Source organism: Pteropus alecto, unplaced genomic scaffold (assembly GCF_000325575.1).
Source record: "Pteropus alecto unplaced genomic scaffold, ASM32557v1 scaffold40, whole genome shotgun sequence".
Taxonomy (NCBI): Eukaryota; Metazoa; Chordata; class Mammalia; order Chiroptera; family Pteropodidae; genus Pteropus; species Pteropus alecto.
The window spans coordinates 8,737,969-8,758,459 of NW_006431919.1; the positions used below are offsets into that span (position 1 = coordinate 8,737,969).

The 20,491-nt window shown below is 46.2% G+C and overlaps 1 long non-coding RNA gene across 1 annotated transcript in view; it reads left to right on the forward strand.

The window, feature by feature from the left end:
• LOC107195286 overlaps positions 1-19,060 on the forward strand; it is a 92,628-nt gene extending 73,568 nt beyond the window's left edge. Inside the window, exons 5-6 of the long non-coding RNA XR_001516386.2 lie at positions 6,956-7,040; positions 18,800-19,060. This is a non-coding gene — a long non-coding RNA (uncharacterized LOC107195286). The remainder of the gene's footprint in view (positions 1-6,955; positions 7,041-18,799) is intronic.
• Positions 19,061-20,491: the final 1,431 nt, after the last annotated feature.

Below are 20,491 nucleotides of genomic sequence, written 5' to 3' on the forward strand. Positions count from 1 at the left end.
TCCTTAGTGGTAATGACGGAGGTGTAGGATTATGGATGACTATGCACTTTGTTTGTTTATTAGTTTGTTTTCTGCTAATCTAGCTTTTATTAATAGAGAGTATAGTACTTTGTGTAAAATTTCCATACAGAAACAAGTCTAAGGTCCTATAAAGATATGAACCATAATCACTGCCCATCCCATTCTTTTCCTGGCACCCGCTAGTCTTCCATCCTAAGACTTAAGGCTGACCTTAGTTAGCTACCATCCCTCATGTCACCCAAGGAGACCACAAAGGCTGAGCCGGAGCAAGAAGCTTCCATCTGTGTACATTTGCTTCAAAACCCCTAAAGAATCACAAAACTAGAATCTCTTACTTAGAATACAAAGCAGTCTACTTTCGTCCATACGCAATTCTAAATTTCACTGGTTCTCTTCCCCTCTCCTCCCCCTCTCCCCAAGCCCTCCATCAGCTCCCATGACCTCATCATGATATTTAGAATAATAGTCTTTTCCCACAGGTCATCAACTTCTAAAATAAATATATTTCCATCAACGGAAGCTGCAGAGTCACCAAAATTATTATACCTCGGTTCAGAGTCACAAGCTCATTAAAGACTGATTATTGTGCTTTTTCAAAAAGAATGGCAACGGAGGAAGAAAGATGATTTTTTTTTTTAATTTGTTTAAAAAAAAAATGCATGGGCAGATTAATGTAAAAGGCATCCTTTGTAGAAGGTAGCTGAGATAGCTAGTAAGTAAGAAAATGAGGGAACAACAACAAAAATACCACTAAATTCTCGATAAGCATTTCATTGGCCTCTGAATTTCCCTGGAAGAAACTGACAGCAATAAAGCAGCTTGGTCAAAAGGAAGAAAACTCAGGTACTGCGGTCAGGATTTCTAGATCTCATACTGCACCTTACTCCACGTGGGACCCTGTTCCCCTCTCTGAGCCTTTGAAGGTGGGTTAAACTCAGAGGTGGCAAGTGACTGACATCCCTCCACCATCCCCTTCTTCTTCTTTCTAGAACCATCACTAATCTACCCTAGAATCCTTTCCTGGGGAGCCCAGATAAAGCCTGAGAATCAGCACCATCCTCTAAGCGGCCACTGTCCACTTATCAATGAATACATGAGGCTATCTATTTCCCTGGGCTAACGATTTCTGAAATGCCCATAAAAATTCTGACACTCCGATTTCCTTCTGCTGACCCAAGCTTACTTCATTTGACAAATGCCCACAGCTGGCATTTAAGAATCGGTCATAACATTATTAACATCATTCATAAAAAAAAAAAAAAAAGTAACTGTGGGCTTACCATTAAGAGGAGATAAAACAAGGGTGAGATAACTGACTATCCATGTCAGAGGAACTGTCATGTGCAAGAGACAGTATAGTCAGTGTAATCTGTGTGACCCCAAGAAATAGGAATAGGGCCACTGAGTGCAAGTTATGGGAAGACTAATGGTGGTGTTTCAAGGCCACGAGCTGGCCCATATGAGAGCATTTCTCTCTCTCTGAGGTGTTTCAGGCAAAGTGGGCTCAGGCACATCCCAGGGAGGCTATAGAACATGAGCCACAAGGCCAAACACCTACAAGGGCCAAGCAAGCCATATAATATGTGAAGAGGCCTCAGTGAAAGCGATGCAGGGCATGGTGAGGCTGATGGTGACCAGAAGTCTGAAGAGGGCAGCCACCAGGCTGCTCCAAACAGATGCAGCCCTGCCTTCCTCTCCTCCCTGCCCTTCCAGCCTCCAATTCTCCTCCCTCCTTTCGTGCAGTCCTCCCTCTTATTGTCTGCCTACTAGGCAACTAGCAGTGTCTGCCACAGATTCACGTGTAAGTAATGAGAAAACGGTATAAGTGGCATAAACAAGATGCCATAGGAATACAGAGCAAAGAGAGATGAATTTGGTGTGATGGGGCTAATGGAGACTTCCTGGAGCAGATGGCATTGGCTCTGGGCTCTGAAGGGGTTGGAGTCCAACATGCAGAGATAAAAAGGAAGGGCTCTTCAGGTAGGGAAATAGCTCCAGCGAAGGCACTGGGGGTGAGGAAATGTTGGAGCAGAGGGAATGTGAAGAAGGAGGAGATAAAGCTGGAAACATAGGTCCCTTCAGGTAGGGAAATAGCTCCAGCGAAGGTACTGGGGTGAGGAAATGTTGGAGCAGAGGGAACGTGAAGAAGGAGGAGATAAAGCTGGAAACATAGGTCCCAGGCAGATCGCAAAGGTGCTTGGATGCTTCATCAAGGAGCGTGGGCTTTATGATGCAGTTTAAGGGGTTTTACATTGTTCCCACTCCTCAGCTTTCCCAGAGCAACCCTCCTGGCCTCTTGCCTTTTTCCTTACTCATGCCTCACCTGGAGGGAAACAGGAAAGAGGCACAAGTCATCTGATTCTGTCACCTGCTCCTTAACCTAATCCCAACTGGTACAGAAGGGGTATGAACCAAAATGTATTTTAATCACACCATTCCCCGTCTTGAGCATCATCAAATTATTCAGTCAGTCCACAGATTAAAGACCCCTAATGTGCTAGGCACTGGGGACAAAATGACAGACAAAGCAAACTAGCTCCTGCCTTCTTATTGCTTACAATCTATCAGAGGTATAGATGATGACTGAGTAAATAAATCACAAAATAGTGGTGCTGAGAGAAGGAATGGAGGAGAGGCCAGTGATCAGAAGACCTACAGCAGGCATGATAGTCAGAGAAGCCTCTTTGAGAAAGTGATGCTTAAACAGAGTCCAGAAGAACGAAAAGGAACCAGCGATGTGAAATAGGGGTGGAGGAGGGAGATTAGCAGACAGCGGGGACGGGGTATGCAAAGGCCCTGATCTGAAAAAAAATAAAAAAGAAGAAGAAGAAGAACTGAAAGCAGACCAGGTTAGCCTGATGCCAGTGGAGCAAAGACAGCGTTTCTCACAGCAAGTGGCACGGACCCATTGACAAGAGGAACAAATCTACTTAAATTTGTTCCCGGCCAGCCCTTGTTTCATTTCGTATGTGTTCGCAGCTGAAAGGAAGGGGCCGCGAGCTTTCATATACTGTGGGGCTGAGGGGGGTGGTAGAGAAACAGATGGCTTTCCCGTTGGGGAAAAAATTCTATGGAGAGAAGAATATGTCCTTTGAGTTTATTCATGCTTTCTTAGCCAAACACACCACACCCCAGGGACCTCCAGATACAAAATATTAGTATCTTTCAGGAATTTCCACTCGAAGGGCATTGCTCAGTGGTAGATATTCAGGAGGAGAGGGAACTTTTTTAAAAAAGAGAGTTGCAGTGTCAATCAGAAGGAAGAATGATAGAAGAATCAAAATGTCCTGGCAGTTTCTCCAAACCAAGGAGCTAATATGACCCAGGGCAGAGAACTAAGTGAAAGTTCCTTTCAAAAGTACTTTGATGTTCCAAAGGCATTGATTCTCAACCCCCTAGGAGTCTGGGCCCCTTGCTTCATATGTAGACACTGGGCCCATCCCCAAAGGTTTGGTTTCAGCTGACGATAGAGCCCATGGTCTGCCTCTTTTACCAGCACCAAGTGTCCCTGCCGTCACTGAGGCACACTGCTGCACTTGGGGTGGGGAAGCGGGCAGTTAGGGTAAGAAGGGCCAGAGGAAAGTCAGGGGCACAGAGACTCCTCAGGGCGTCTGCACAACTCTGAGCTGCATTCATATGGGGTAACACCTGGTTCAAAACCTCAGGCTCCTCCCTTCTTTCTTACACTCCCAGCGATCACCGTTGTTGCTCCCTGTAGACACCCGCATCTCCTCGCTGTGCTCCCACTCTGCCGGAGCCTCCTGGCAAAACCCCAGCCCTGAATTCACGTCTATCCAACTTTCTGCCATGTCCAGCTGTTCGTTGTGGCTTGAAAACAAGACATAGACAAGGCTTTGGGGCCACAAATCTCAAATCCCCACCGATGACCCAACAAAGGCTGATGCCTCCATATGTTCAGGGAACCCCACTGCTTCTCTCCTACTCAGGAACTGTGGACTTCTCTGTTCCCACACTCTCCTATGCGAAGAGCCAGTCTTTCTTCACTGGAGCGTTCCCTAGGCCTACAGCCTCGCTGCAGCATCTCCTATCACCTTGGCACCCACAGCCCCTCCGGCGACCGCCTCCATTTCTGTCTTTCTTAGAGCAATCTTCCTCGAAAAAGAGTTGTCTCTACTTGCTACCTTCAATCCCTCCCCATGCATCATCTTTGTCAGCCTCTTTAGCCAGGCTTCCAACTTTCCACTCTACGGAAACATCTCTCTCTAAGACCCCCAGCCACCTCCTAATACTATTACATTGGGATTCCAACATATGAATTTGGGAGAGACACAAACATTCAGCCCATAACATATGGGAATTTAAAAATCCAGCTGTATCCCCAGTCACATCCTAAAACAGGCAGAATTAGTTTGGAAGTTTTCCGTTCAATAATCATCATGTACCTGCCGTGTACCTATCAATGTAGCAGGTGTGGGGTGCTCAGGTAGAAGTCAGACCCAGGCCCCCTTCCCCACAATCAGACCTAGAGCCTTGTCTATTGTTCCTATAGTGTGATTTGAGAAGACTGCTCTTGGAAAGTTGTCTTTTTAAAAAGCTAGATATACTGGGTGCTTTTTTCCCTCCTCCTCAGGGATTCATGAGGTTAGCTTAATAAAGCTCTACAAGTCCTATGGTAGAAAAGCCCGCTCCACTTTGGTTAAGCTGATGTTTCCCCAGTTTGTTGACTTCAAAATGGAATCCCCATTTCGAAGACCACCTATTTTCATCCTGCAAACTTGTGTTCCACGGTACAGCCTTATATGAACAGCAGCCCACTCTGCTCTTTACACCTCCCCCAGTCAGGCCAGTCATAAGAAGCAGAGGCTCTTCCTTTCAAAACTGGCTAGGCCTTGAGTCTTCCCTCCCCAGGTCCCCTTCTTTTATTTCCAGCAGTATAGTTACTTTGTCTGGGCTCATGGTATCCTGGAGGGGAATAGCCTGATGTAGATCAAGCTCCAGTCCTGGGTAAGTGGATTTCATGTTTACCAGGAAGGAGCTTCCTGGAGCAGGCCAGAGGATGGGGCTATTTTGGTCCAGGCAGGCGATAAATCTCAGCACAGAGACAGCTGCCCACTCCTCCTACTGTCAGGCTGCCCTGTGAGATGTTCTCACTCTCTGCCGTCCTGCTGCTGTTCTTCTAGAATGTCACCCTAACTCTGCAATGTCGAAATAGAGCTGGGGTTATACAACTTGCCTGCATAATGTATGCTGCCTCCCTTACTTTGTACCTTCTTTCTGCCCAGAGTTACAAGAATCCATGAAGGAATTCATGTCTAGAGTGCATCTGACCCCATGCCCTCATTTTATAGGTGAGAAAACTGAGGCACAGAAAAGCCCAAAGTCAGTAACTAGAGCAGTGGCCCGAGCTTGTGGGTCCCCAGTCCAGGATGTTTTCTATTCTATAATGAAGTCGGTAATAGCAAAGGGCTGGAAAACAGTTATGCCCGTACAACCTTCTACAGTGTGAATGTATATACATATCTATGCGTATTCTTTTATTCTTTTGGTTTTGTTTTTCACTGACTCATGTTTCGAACATCTTCCTTCCCCAACGATTCCAGTCAGATCTACTGCCTGACACAGTCCTGGTCTCCCCACTTTGGTTCTTGCCTTCTTATCATCCTTGCTGAGCACAATAGTCAGAGGCATCTTTTCAAAATGTGAATAAGATCCTGTTACCTTCAAGCTTAAAAACCTTCAATGGCCTCCCGTTACTCGAGACAAAGGCCAAACTGCCCAACCTGATCTCTGAGGCCTTAGGTGACCTAGCTCCTCGCTGCCTTTCTGGCCTCACCTCTGGCAGCCACACAAGTTTCTTTCAGTTCCTCAAAGGCACTGGGTTCCTTCTCCCACCACTCAGGACCTTCTAGAATGCTCTTCCCTCTTATTGAAATACCTACATACGTGCACGTTCACGTACACAGATGCACGCATGCATGTTCACACTTGCACAAGCACGTACACACACACACACACGCCTCATCTAGTCTTGAAAGCTCAACTTGAACATGACTTCCTGTTTTTCCTGACACCCTCTTTACTTCCAACCCCACTCCAGACTACATCAGCTCAGCCTTACAGCAGCATCTATTTCTCTGTAAGCCTCTATCCAGGTAAATGTGTGCATATTAAATATGTGTAGAATTACATGATAAACATGTCTCCTAGGGAGACCGTGAAGTCCATGGGGGCAGAGGCTGGTTTTGTACATTATTGTATCCTCCACACTTAACCTGGTACCTAACAAAGAGCAGCCTCCTCAATTAATATTTATGAAATGAATGAATAAATGGAAATGCCAAAGAACAGAGGCTGGGTGCAAGATGTAAAGAAAATATTGTCAAAGGAAAAGATGAGTCTGTGCCCTGGCATCAAGAAGGCAAGCGCAAGTTGCGGGCCTTCAATGCAAGCTTGATAGGAATATCGTCTTCTTTATTTTTAGAATCAGTTTGTTCCCTACTCTGAGCCCTCAATCTGCCAGACTGGAAAGGGAGGGATAAAGTCTTCATTGGAGGGTTCCTATCCCCTCCCAGGCATGAATAAGAACAAGTACATTGATGTGATGCTCCAGAAACAGGAAAAGGATGTGTATTCTCCAGCCTAACATGGAAACCACCCCTATAGTGACCCTAAAGCATGACATCTCTACTTACTCCCCATGCCCTGCGTGGGGCACAGAACTCCACGTGACCCAGGCCCCTCGTCTCAGGTCCTGCCTGCCCAGGCGCACCAAGCAGCCATCCCCGCAAGGTCTCCGTATCTGCTTAGGGAGCTGCCACAGGACTGCCACACAGAGCAGAAAGCACCGCTCTTTGGGAATGTACCTAGGAGATGCGTCCCCTCCTCACCACCCAGGCTGCCCCTGCCCCAGAGCTCTCTTCCCTTTTGTTCCAGAGGAGACTTGCTCATCGCCTGTCCTTTCTCCTCTCCCAAGGACACCTAATAGTATCTCTTCTGAAGATGCAGACGAGCTGTGGGCTGCAGGCTGCAGGCTGCTTCTGTCGACAGGAATCCCTGAGGTAAGAAGCCCAAAAGGGCCAAGATGCGTGCTTAAAATGGGGAGGAAGAAGAGAACTGAGGAAGCTCAAAAACAAATTAATATTCCAATAAATCATCTTGCCTCACAAGTCACTTTGATGCCTTACACGCCCCCACTTCCTGCCTGAGCCGCAGCCGGCTGTCATTTGCAGGAAGGTTCTGATTATTAGGGCTCAGACCTTCTGTGGGGAGGGGTGTCTCCCAAGGGAGCGGCGGGGGGGTGAGGATCTGAGGGGGACTTGGGGGTACTAAAAATATTGAGAAGCAGGAGTTGAAGCATCTGGTGGGACGTCTCCCGAAAGCCTACACTAGGAGATTCTTCTCCCTCCTCATAGTCACAGCCCCTACCCCTCGTTCTCCCTATACTGCTGGAAGGCACTCTTCTGAGACCTTCATGGTAGAACTACTTATACCTCCAAGGGAATTCAGGTGAGTTTAATCTGGAGAAGATAAGAATTGCAGGACTCAAGGAGAGGACTCTTACAAAGGGTGGGGGTGGGGGTGAGGGTGGGTGGCGGGTGGTAGGTGGCGGGTGGCGGGGGGTGGGTGGAACTAGCCCTGCCAGTACTGGACTGTGAGACAGAACCAACCAGAGGGCAGCTCCATTACAACTAATCAACCAGAAGGATCTTCTTGCCCCATGGAACAGAAAAGGGGGCCCCACTCACCCAAATTGCATAAATGGGGAGATTCTTTTGAGTAGGTTGTGGCCTCTCAGCAACTAGAAGACATGCCAAGGGGTGGACTGTGAGACCATGCTTACGGATTAAGAGTTAGTCGCACACTCTCAAGCCTAAGCATCCCCATTTGGAAAGCTTTCACCTGAGCTCAGCTCTTATCTCTGGCAGCTCCCAGCCCTCCTAGGAAGATCTGCCCAGCTCCTACTCTGGCGCCAACTCTTGGGTGTACCACAGGAGCCTGGGATGACATTTTTCTTAGCTGACCTGAAGCAGCCACTCAGTTGGCTCATGTTTCAAAGGCAGAAATTCCTACTATAGTTCATCAGCATTTGTTTCTGCCAAGGGGCTGGGAAGGAGACAGGCTCTGGCTTCTACAGTTCCCTGCCTGGCATATGAGCCCAGACTCAGGCTGTGGCCAGTGGAGCCACTGATCACATGAGACCTCGAGCTCAGTCCAAGATATCAACTAGGGTAGAATATCTCCTTACCACAGGCCTTCCTTGCCCGGGAATCTCTACCCGGATTCTAGTGGTGATAAGTGAGGTGATTGTAAGGGTAAAGGCCTCACCTCACCTTGTCCTCAACAAAGATAAGAACCCCAGAGGAGTAAGTACCAATGGCTGTGTCAGCCCTCAATGAATGCTCGTTGAGTGAATGAATAACGGAGGGAACACATGGCTTTGTATCAATAAATATTAATGATCCACACAGTTCCAGAACGTTTTGTGTGCTGTAGGGATACAAAAGACACTCTCCTCATAGGTTCACAGCCTAGGTGAAGAAACCAAACTCATTCAATGAGCAATGTTCATTCAATAAACATTTACTGAGTACCTCCTCTATGCTGGTCACTGTGCCGGGACAACAACTGTGACCAAGAAGATATGGCCTCCAAGGAGTTTATACTCTCACAAGAACCACACAAAAGTAAATGAGTAAGTAAATTTACAATAAAGTAAATTTACAATAAAGTATGATGGATATTTCTGAGCACTGCGAAATGCAAAAAGAAGAGAGTTTCACTGGAACGCGCTATTCGAGAGAATGCTTCCTGGGGAAGGAAGGGGAAGGGGAAGGAAGACAGAGCCCACGCTACAAAGACTTGAGGATTCCTCCATGATGGGCAGACTGGCTCAGAAGCTAGTGCAGAAACTGAGGCATGACCAGCATGCCACATTCAAATCCCAGCTCCACTGCTTGCTCTCGTTCAATCTTGGACAACATTCTCACTTGGAGTCCCGGTTTCTTCATCTGTGATAAGACAGTGATAATAATGGTGCCTATCTCAGGATGGTTGGGAGGATTAGATGAGTTGAGCAATACAAGGAAATATCTTAGCAGAATAAATCTCAATATGCAGTAACTATCATTATCATCATCATCATCATCATCATCAGTCATTATCATCATCATCACAAGTGCTTAGCTGAGTCTAGAACCAGGGAAATTATAACAATAAGCTGAATCCAAGTCATCTTGATGGAACAAAGTCATGGGACTTGGTAACAGGATGTGCGTAGGTAGCCAAGATGGAGAAAGAATCATCATTGATGAACAGTGTGGAAACCGCAGTGAGCCTTGAATCAGGATATCAGAAGATCTGGGCTCTGACATTCGTAGCCAGGTAACTCTGGAAAATCACTTAAGGCTTTGAGCTTACGTTTTCACATCTGGAAAATGGAAAGAACATTGGCTGCTCTGTATATCTCACAAGATGGTACTACAGAGCAAGCAAAGGCTGGTTATGAAGACCCTTTAGTCAAATTATGAAATGCCACTGACATATAAACTATTATTATGCTGAAGGTTTTAGCTTAAGAAACCAAAAGTGCATGTTTTGGACTGAATCTCCAACAAACAGAAGGAGATTCTAGATTTATTTTCTTTGCTTTTTCTTTGCTTTTAATGGCTCTAAAGCTGTGCTCCTCAAACTTGACTGTCTCTGCAAATCAGTTGGGGATCTCAGTAGCACAGAATCTGATTCGGGAGGCCTGACATTCTGTATTTCTAACAAGCTCATGGGTGATGCTGGTGCTGGTCCATGGACCACACTTCATCTAGCAAGGTTCACTAGAAGACCATGTAGACAAAGTGGTCACATTCCTTCATCTAAGGGGAGAGATGGGACCCCGAGGGAGTGTTTGGGATCCATAGCTGTCAGGGTCTGACCAGCTGCCTCTCCTTTAGTGACAGTCACTCTATGGTGCTTGCTCAGTGTCCAACACTGTTCTAAACACTTGGCAAAATTTATCCATTTACTCTCCCATAACATTCCTATTTTTGCCCCTGTTTTACAGATAAGAAAACTAAGACCAGAGAGGTTAAATTATTTACCCAAGTACACACAGCACAGAGTCCTTATACCTCCAACTTGAGAGCTGAGTCTAGAGCAGAGAGCAATAAAACAGCACATTCTATAATCATCTGCCCTCCCAACCACACAGCAGAAAAGCAGCTATTGATAGATCATCAACTGCTGAAGGCTGGTTAGAGCTGAGTCACACAATAGCAGTGGTCTAAAGGAATAGTCCCAGATCTGCCCTGGTTCCTGTTCCACCTGATGTTCTTCCTCCTTCCATCCCTGAGCTGCACAGATAGGTCCAATAAACCCTTCCTTTCACATATCACAGGGCTTAATACCTTTGGCTCGGAAGCCAGACTCCCTGGTTTCAAATCCTGACTTTACCACTCACTAGTTACTTCACTACTCCAAGGCTCAATTTTTCTCATCTATAGCATAGACATAATCATGGCACCAACCCTGTAGACTTGTTGAGAGGATTAAAGGTGACTGTGCATATTGAGCACATAGCCCAGTGCCTAGTCACAACATGGGCCCCGTGACTGTTCTTGGTCTGACCATTAAGGCAAAAGTAAGCACGTGCCACCCCTGTACCATGACTTCAGCCCACAGCTACCTGACCCCCTTCTTCAAATGCCAGGAGAAGCCACTCAGGGTGTGAGGGCTGGGAGGTGTGAATGATTATACTTCTGGCAGAAAGTTCCAGGCCATCGCACCTGCCAGCCGCACTCAACACTGTCTCTCTTAGAAAATGGGGAATGTGTCACAGTTATGGGGGCCCTTTATCGCACATAAGGGAAGCAGTTTGCACAAATGTTTGGATCAACTCTTCCTGACTCTGGCCCCGGGCCCGCTATGAGTCAGCCTTGCAGTCCGACTCGGCGCCACACTCCTCCAGAGACAGTCCTGAGGTGACCGTCTCCAGCCCTGCCTGCCTCCCACACCCCACCCTCTCCACCTACCTGCTGTCACCAGCCACCACCCTGACTCCCCCAGGAACTCAGGATGAAAGACAGAGATGTTGAGTGATGTGAATGACAGTTGCCCAGGAGCCACACTGACCTCCAAGATTTGTTAACTGCCATGAAAAGATACTCCACGTCATTATGGTGACATTATGGGAACTCAGTGGATTGCAGCCATTCTCAGACTCCCCTTGTGTTCCTAATGGAAGGGAGCACCCCATATGAAAAAAAAATTCCGTTTTGTGCCTTCCTTCTAAAATTTAGTTTAAGAAAAATAACTAGAGCAAAATGTACTGTTCACCATAGAGAATGAGTAAGATAAGGAAGGGTTTGGGTACAAAGCGAGGCAATTGTGGAATAGAACTTTTTTCAGTCAACTGGACGTTGGAGACAGCAGATACACAGGACGAGTTAAGGAGCAGAGGGTACTGAATCGCTTGGTGAGTGAATGGTCCTCTTTTGATTCTCTTCTATGCTTCCGACTACATCCACTAGAAAGTCTCCTTGAAAGCGAGTGTGTCTTTAACACCCTCCAATACAAGCTAATCTCCCTTTGTAACAAAGAGAGAGCTGGCTCACACCAATGGGCAGCTCAGCACAGCACGCTTGGGTTAGAGTCCCAGCTAAGGCACCCACTGACTTTGGGGCAAGTGAATCAACCTCTTTGTGACTCAGTTTCTTCATCTGCAAAATGGGGATAATAAGAGTCCCCCTGTCACAGAGTTACCATGGGGATTGAACTCTGTAGGAAGCAGGCTCAGGACAGAGCACTCATCCCATAAGAGCTACCATCTCGCAACCGACAGAATCTGACTCAACTATGATTGCTTTCTCTCACTGTGCTTATGTTTAAGGTTCTAGTCTACGTGGGGGACACTGTATCTGTCTTCTATTTTTAATAGCAATATAAAATGTATTTGTAAAAGAGACGTACTTAAACTCCAGCAGAAAATAGTATATTAACAATAAATCGGATAATATGAGATTGTGAGAAAATCACTGAACGACTAAATTTTGAGAAGCCTGATCCAATCGAATTGATTCATTGTACAGGTCAAGGCCTGAACCCCAGAGAGGGAAAGTGACTTTCATGAGGTCACACAGCAAGCTAGCAGCAGAGTAGGTCCAGAATCTAGAACCCTAACTGCCAGCCCCATGATTTACCCAACATAGTATATTCAGGTCACTAAGTTTGTAGTGTCTTAAGAAAGGACAAATTAAAAGGCATCCTTGAAGTGAGTGTCCACTCCCCTTGAAGCCCTAGAACTGGTGCTGTTATTATGGAAGGCCTCAGCCAATGAACCACTTTGCTTTAAAAAAAAAAAAAAAAAGGAAACAATCATTTTCCATTTTCAGGGTTTTCAAAAAATTCAGGCAGGACACAAAAACAACTTAGAACCCAGGATACTGTTTTCTTTGGATCACGAGCAAGATATGCCTTTGAATTCTTAATTTTTTTCCTCAGAAAAACATATTCAGGCTGAAGTAGAAAATACTGTAATAACATTTTTATAAAAGCAGAAAGGGCAGGCAAGCGGGTATCTGTCTTGTTGGAGAACAAAGGCGAAATGTAAGTGGTCCATTGTGACCGCAGGATAACGAGGTTACATTGTGTGGGGGAAGATCAGTCCAGTAGCCATTGGAGAGCAAAAAACCAATTGCTCCCTAGCGCCAGTCTGAGCGGGAACTGGCTCCAAAACTGAACAGTGGACTCTCAGCACAATTTATCCTTTCTCTTCTGTAGGCAGGGCTGGAGGCTCTTTTCACTTCTAGCTGTCTTTGTCACTGATTACTTGCAAATGCTCAGAGCCCAGTGAGCAGGTTTCGTTCTACTAGCAGGAGTAAACCAGCTCCACTCACACCCGCTGCAGTAAGCAATGTACCAGCGCTCACCTCCGAAGAGGTCCTTCCTGCCCTTCAGGAAGATCAAACCCACATCTAACGAATATGATCTGGAGCAATGAGCAAGAGTTTGAGGTGAAATTACAAGAAGGGATCTTCGTGGGAGTACATTATCCAATGAATGTGTCTCCAGTTCAGAGGTTCTCATGCAAATGAGAGGCACAGGCCCTCTAGGGACTGTGGGGACCTGCAGCATCTGAGCCTCTCTACAGGAGCAGCAACAACTTGGCTACAGTCATTTGTTGCCTTATAATATAGGCCCAGTATTGCCAGATCTTTCTATCAATAAAAAGAAGCCAGGAACCTAGATTTTATGTAAATTTTTTCCGATTTTTAAATGTCAATTACCGATTTGTTTTTTTTCCCCCAAAAATTCAGTGTAAGCTCAACACAAGCAACTGAGCAGTAGATCCCGCCTTTGGGTGCCTCTGCTTTGCACCCTCTCCCCAGGCAGTCTCATTCCTTTCTGAACCCCAGGCACAAAGCGTGAGCAATGATTCCCTAGGCCACACTCTGGCCAGACCCTCTCCAGTACTCTAGATCTGCGTGTCGGCTTCAGCCTTTCTCCTGGTCTTGTTGGTAGTGGTGGTGTTTGGTTTAGACCAACATTTAGGGTGTGGATGGAGGAGGCAATGAAGGAAGATAGAAGAACCTAGTCAATGGCATCCAACATGCCAGAGAGGTCGGGATGGTCTCCTGTTCTTCCTCGTGGCCTCAACCCTGACCACCATGCCTGGTACACAGTGGGAGCTTAACAAATGTTTGCAACTAGATGACAAAATGAAGGAATGAACCAGAAGACAAACGGTGTCACTATGTTGTCCATAAGGAATAATAACCAGGATCTGAAGCAGATGTTACCAACCACTCTGATGGAACAGAGATGAAAAGACTGAAGCTTAAGACATCAGAGGTCAAATTTAGGGAGAAAAGAAAGGTAGAGAATTTTAAATCCCATAGCCTGAGTCAAAGTTGGGATATATCGTTTGGAGACAGAAAGCTTGGATTTGAGTCATTGCTCTGCTAATTAGTAGCCACGAGATTTGGAGCAAGTCAAAGAACCCCATTGGGCCTTGGTTTCTACATCTGGAAACTGGGGCCAGTATTATTTAGCTCCTAGAGGTGACTTGGGAATCAAATGAGATAATGGATTTTAAAATGCTCTGTAAACTGAAAAACATCCCAGAAGTCAAAGAGGGGGACAGGAGAGTCAAATCACGTAGCAGATGATGAGTCAGAAGGACAGCACAGAGCCAACATGCTTCTTGGGCTGTCTGCATCATTTAACGTGTCAAGACAGTTGTTGGCTTAGCCCTTAGCTTGAGTCATCCTGATTAACAGGTGCCTGGCCAGCCAGCAGTTTAACTCCAAGCTGATTGGATGACTGAATGGGGCGGAGCTCCTGAACTTGGCCAGTGACTGGAGAAAGCTAAGATGGCAGCCAAAAGAGAAAGCAACTTTCTCCATCCAACCCAAGGATGACTGGGTCATCGACGAAATTCATCCTACAGTCCGCCTCCAAGGGCACGTGTGTAACAAGTCTTCCAGGGTCTCAGTGGTAATGAAGAGGGCACTCCAACAAACAAGCTCATTCAGGGTATGAATTATTTATGTTCATAACATGCAAGTTTACACAGATCCATTAACAAAAATTACATCTGGCAACCACTTCTATACAATTACAGTAACTGTGATTTTAAGTAGTGACTGAGGTAATAAAAGAGAGCAGCCATTCTTAAGGCTGCTGAGTATCAATCCCTGACCCCGACTGCTGGACACTAGATAAATGGTCAAGAACATGATCTCTGGAGACACATCTGGTTCATCCTAGCTCTGTCACCTTGGGCCACTTGCTTAACCTCTCTGAGTCTTAGTTTCTCCAACTGTCAAGTGGGAATAATAATAGTAGCTGCTTTTGAAAGAGGTTGTTAGGATCGAAGGAGATGACCTTTGCAAGATGTTAAGTACAGTGCTTCTCTCAGAGAAAGCAGTCCCAAAATTGTAGATAGCATGTCTACTTCTACAGCCACTTTGGAATTCCATCTTAGATCTAGTCCCTTTCTCACTGTGATCTGGAGGATTCTAGACTGTGAAAGCTGTAAGCACCAATTAATTAAGACTATTGAGGATGAGGGGATTTTTTTTTTGGAGCCAGAGGGTGTCTTGAAGGTTCACAAGAAACTCTTTTGAGAGACAAAGAGGACCCAAAATTAGAAAAGCTCTAGGTCACCCATGAGCTCTTCAATGAATCCATTTTTATCTGATTTTTATACTGGAGTTCAGCGTAGGATTTTGCTGGATGGAAAGTTTTCACTAGTAATTCAACCTCTTTATTGCACAAAAAAGAGAAGCCGAGACCTAGAAAGAAGCCACTTGTCCAGGGAGACCTCGTGAATACATAACAGACACAAGACTGTCTTTTACATGTCCAAACATTTGTTAAGCTTAATAATTAGTCTAAATTATTAATTATTAGATAATTAATATTCCCAATGCAACTGTTCTGTCTTTAATCAGATCAAAGTTACACTCAGTCCAATGTGTTCCTTCTCCTGTGAGATACAGGCTGAAAAGACATTATCTCAGGTCCAGAGAGATGGGGAATCTCCCTTAGATGTAAATACCTCATGCCTGTGATCTGCAGTATAACCCAAGAAGCTTCACCTCCTCTTGCTTTGCCGTGGCTTTTATTTTCAAACTGATGGAAGAGCAAACCAAGCCAAATTAAAAGAGAATGAGGCAATAAGGAGGGAGGGAGAAAAGAGAATGCGTAAAACCTCAAATTGAAAGAGTTCTAGATATGTATACATATACATATGCATATGCATCTACATACACATACACATACACATATAGTGTGTAGCCCCCAGGAACGCCATTAAGTTATCATCTTCCTGTCCTCATGTGCATCCTCAGAGCTGGCAGCTGTTGAGTATCTGAGCCAAGCCCTGTGCCAAGCACTTTGCATATGTTTCCTCATTTGAATGTCTCAAAGATCCTATGTGGTGAGCATTATTAGTCCCATTTTACAGATGAGGAAAGAAGTACAGAGATTCTAAGTAAATAGTACAAGGTCACAACCAAAGGGCAAAGCCAAAATTAGTCACATCAGTCTGACTCTAAAGCTCTTGCTCTTAAACACGGTACACAGTGGACTCGTAGACCCTATAGGCACATGCAGCTTATGGAGATTCAGCTAGATATGTTCCAACAAGCAAGGGAGCAAAACAACCAGAGAGAGAAATAATCCAATAGTGTAGGTGGTTCCAACTGTCTTTCTAACCACTGACCACGGACCCCAAGGTGAGTGTCAGATAGAAGATGTGCTCTGATGGTCAGTTCACGGCTACCAGCATTATCACTACTACACAGAGAGAGTGATTCTAGACACATTTGTCCATTTCACCTAAATGTAACTTAGCTATGTCATCTGAGGCTCCAAGAAGCAGCAGTGGTCTGGTCTAATATGGGGTAGAAAATGGCTGTGATTGACTCCTGCTCCCTCCAACAAGGGCAAGTCCTTCTGAGGGATGTTGAAGGGAGCTCTTGACCACACCCAGTTTTTTTGCCTGTGTGCTGACTTTAGAACCCAATCCCCTTAGAAGTTATGCTTCCTGTTTCTGGACCAATGCAGAAGAGCCAGCTTCTGGTCCTCACCATGCCACCAGCCTGGAGGGAGATGTCTTTTCACTGTCTGCCAGATGACGGGTTGGACTAAGTTGAAGCCAGGTGGTGAGGAAGCCCGGACCTGGTATTTGGATCTGGCCTCCAAAGGCTGCAGGAACTGGATTAAACCAAGATGAGCTCTGCGAGGGGACTGTCCATACCCACAGGAGATGCCAGGTCTCACACAGGAACTAGAACACGAACCCTACCCTTCCCGGAACCATGTTGTTTAGCCTCTTTCTGGGTCTGTGGGGAAATGAAAGGGGACAGCTCTTGGCCTAGAGGCACAGCTGCAGCTGGGCTGGGGCTCGGACTTGGACCTGAGGAAACAAAGACAGGCTGCAGAACCTCTGTCCACCCACACCAGCCGCCCCTCCCAACCCCGGCAACCAGCCACTTGGTAACTCATAATCTCGATGACGGAAGAGAGGTGGGGAGCCAAGAGAAGGAACAGGATCCTCTCCAGCCAACTGGGGTCTGAGCTGTTGAATCCAGAAGTTTATTTTATTAAAAATAAAAAGCGATAAGGAAAAAAAGTTAACCAGGGGTGATAATGGAGGGCCTGAGACTGCGCATGGTTGGGCCGCCTGGTGGAAGATGAGGACCTCCTCCAGCGGCCGGTGATTTTGCCTTCATCAAGCCAACAACCAGCCGCACTGGCTTTGTTTCCTTCAAAAGAATTGACCCGTTTTATTCAAACAAATACACCAATTGTTTGAATGCCAGACAACACAGCCTTCGTGTTCTCCTGCAATTTAGCAAAGTTTCTCGTGTAACAGCTTTGCATGCCCGCCCAGGCTGATGAAACATACGACTTAATCATCTAGGGCCCTGAGCCAAGGTGATTGCTGGAGGCGACAAACACAAAGGTCTATGTGTAATGAAGGTCCATAACCCCGTGGAACTCAGTAGAAAGCAACGCTCCTTGGGGATGGACCCTGTTAAGGGGTTAGATCCTCCCCCCAGTGAAGGTTCAGTTGTAAATACTGAAAGAACCTAGAAAACAGGCCGTTCTACACCGAACCACTCTGCAGCCGACACCGCACTTTGTAATGCGACACTGCCTGACTCCTGCGGTCTGCCCCTTGGAGTGGGTCCCTCTGCCCCTAACCAGACATGCTCTGCAAACCAGCCTGCTTAAGGAACCAAACTCTTCTCTGCCTCCAAAGGCTACGGCAGCTACCCATTTGCTACTAGTACACTTATTCTCCAGCTTTAGGAATTACTATATATTTAATATTAATATTGTTACACCTATCTTGTACCTGTGAACTATAATACAACCCAAGAAACTTCATCTCCTGTTGCTTTGCTTTTATTCTCAAACTGGTTTCATAAGTCTTTCCTGCTCTTTCCAGGCTAAGAGTATCTTTTATTTCCCTAAATTAAGAAAATTCAGAGGATCTTAAAGGAGGGTCTCTTAAAGGTCCATCTTCCCACTCGATGTTTGGTTCCCTGTCCCAGAGTCTAGTGCAGGACTGGCTCACAGTTGGCGCTCAGTAAATATTTGGCAACGTAATCAGGAGGTTCGTTAAAAGACTGACTGGGGCCTGCCCTGAACAAAGGCAGCTTCAGGTCCTAGCTCTGCTTCCTTGACCAGACTAGAGCTACAGGGACTTTCCTCATCGTCTAATAAACACACACACAATTGTAAGCTCCCCAAGGCCAGGTTGGAATTCCCCCCTTCCCAGAGCAGCCCCAGACCCAAGACCTCAAGGGCAAGTGGTTCGTTCAGCCGGGAGGCGTCCCAGGAAGCACCCTTAGGGGGTTAAGGAAGTAAGATGGGAGGGAAGGCAGCCAAGACTGGACGTGTTAATGAACAACTGAGTTGCATTCCCAGGGAGGACCTCTGGGAGAAAGTGGGGAACATGCCCTAGAGTTGCCCCCGCAGAGGGATATTTTCTACCAACTCTCATCTGTGAATCGAAGGCTCCTCCTGCAGGTATCAGTCCCCCGACTGCCCTGCTCACGGGTGGAGCATGCTGCTGCAGCCCAAGAAAACCCTGAGGCAGAGTCATAGGTGCCCACGGGAAGCAGCTGGTGGGCCAGGGAAGGGAGATACCTGAAGGAGAGGAGCAGAGCACTGACAGCCGCTGTAAGAGCCAGGCTCCCCAAGGCTGCCAGCGGTGCCCGCCATATAGCTGGTGTTTAATAAATAGCTGGTTTTAATAAATGACTGCATTCATTCTCTTGGTTTATAAAACTATTTTTTTATTTTTTAAAAGGAGGACACTTTCTTCAAAGGAAATCTTAGAAGAAAAGTTTAGAATGTAAAAGCAATTAGAGAGGAGGTGCCTGATGGAAAGACCGAAGCCCCATCGCCTACCCCAGCGTACACTGACAGCTATGAGGAACATTCAGTGTGCCTCAGAACACAGCCCTGATTTAATTCATCCCCCTCACTTTACAGACGGGATCACTATGGGGCCGTGTCTCTGGTGACACCATGAGCTAGTGCTGGAAGCCAAAGGCAGCCCAGGAGAGTTGGTCGAACACTGGATCGCGCAGCAGGAACCTGCCCGGGAAGCACCTGGGAAGCCCTTGCTGAGGACTGGATGCACTTCCCCCAAGACTGGCAGGAGAGAGAGAACCATCTGTTGCAAAGTCATGACACCTTGACCATCTCCAAGACTGTAAGTGATTAAGTTTGTCATCATTCACATCCCGTCGCTCCAGAACCAGATGTTAGCAGCCAAGGAGGATGTCAGCACCTTTCATTGTCACCATCACTGAATCCGCTTTCCACAGTTGCCAGAGGACTATCATCTTGGATGGACAGACTCTACACCCCATGAGGAATTAGATCCCCTCTTCCCTGGGAGGGTGTGCCAGACACATCTTGACGGGGTAGCCTGGACCAAAAATCCTGAAGAACTTAAAAACACAATTTGTGCTCAAAAGCCAAGTTCTAGGCCACTAAACTGGAGTGAACTCACATCTGGACAGAGAGAAAAAGATTGAGATGTGTAAGGAAAGATTTCAGAGTTGACTTCCGGGAGTCTTGGATTTCCTGTGGCAAAGTTTGGATCCACGCATGGTGACCTCCTCTGAGTCTAGGTCTCTTGCAGCCAAGACTGAAAACTCCCAGCTCAGTAGCTTTTCTTCCGGTCTTGACATCAGTCTGAGAACCAGGTGAGGCAGCCAAGGCCACCTACCACTTTTCCCAATGCAAGAGAGGAATCCTTCCTCCTTAGTCTCCTGGGAGCACCTGAACCTTTCCTCTATGGACCAAAAAGAGACAAAATAATAATAATAATAAGGAATGATTTAGTGTGAACTCCAGTGGATATTAACTCTCCATCTGTTCTCCAAAGAGGAGCACTCAGTGGATCATTCCAAACTCCTCAATCTCACAGATGGAAATCTGAGTCCCACGGAAAGGTAAGTAACTTGCTTAAGATCTCACAGTCCTTGACTAGAACATCTCAAACTGAAGTATCAGTTTTTTTCTAATTTCTGCTCCAGTGCCTTTTTTCTACATTAATTTTAAGTAAAATCGACATTTTTTTCCCTTTAGCTCTGCTTTTTTTCTTTTCTTTCTTTCTTTCTTTGTTTTTATTTATTTATTTAATTTTTAGCTCTGTACCTGGTACATAAACTCACATCAATGAAGGATGAAGGATTGTATGCATGTATGAATGAACCTCCCCCCTGAGGAAAAGATTGAGACTTTTTTTTAAAAAAGGCCTTTATTTGGACCTTCTGAGAGCTTCCGAATGGCATGAGCATAAGCATGTTAGACAAACCGCATTCTCAGTAGAAGCTGACGTTGCTAGATGGAGGGCGATGCAGTTGAGCGTTCAAAAGTAGAAAGAGAGATGGGGAGCGAGCAGCATTTGGCAGCATCTGAGAAATCCGCAGCTAGGGCACCTCCTCGGAGGGTTTGTGGACCTCTCCCATGACCCGGGCAGAAGTTC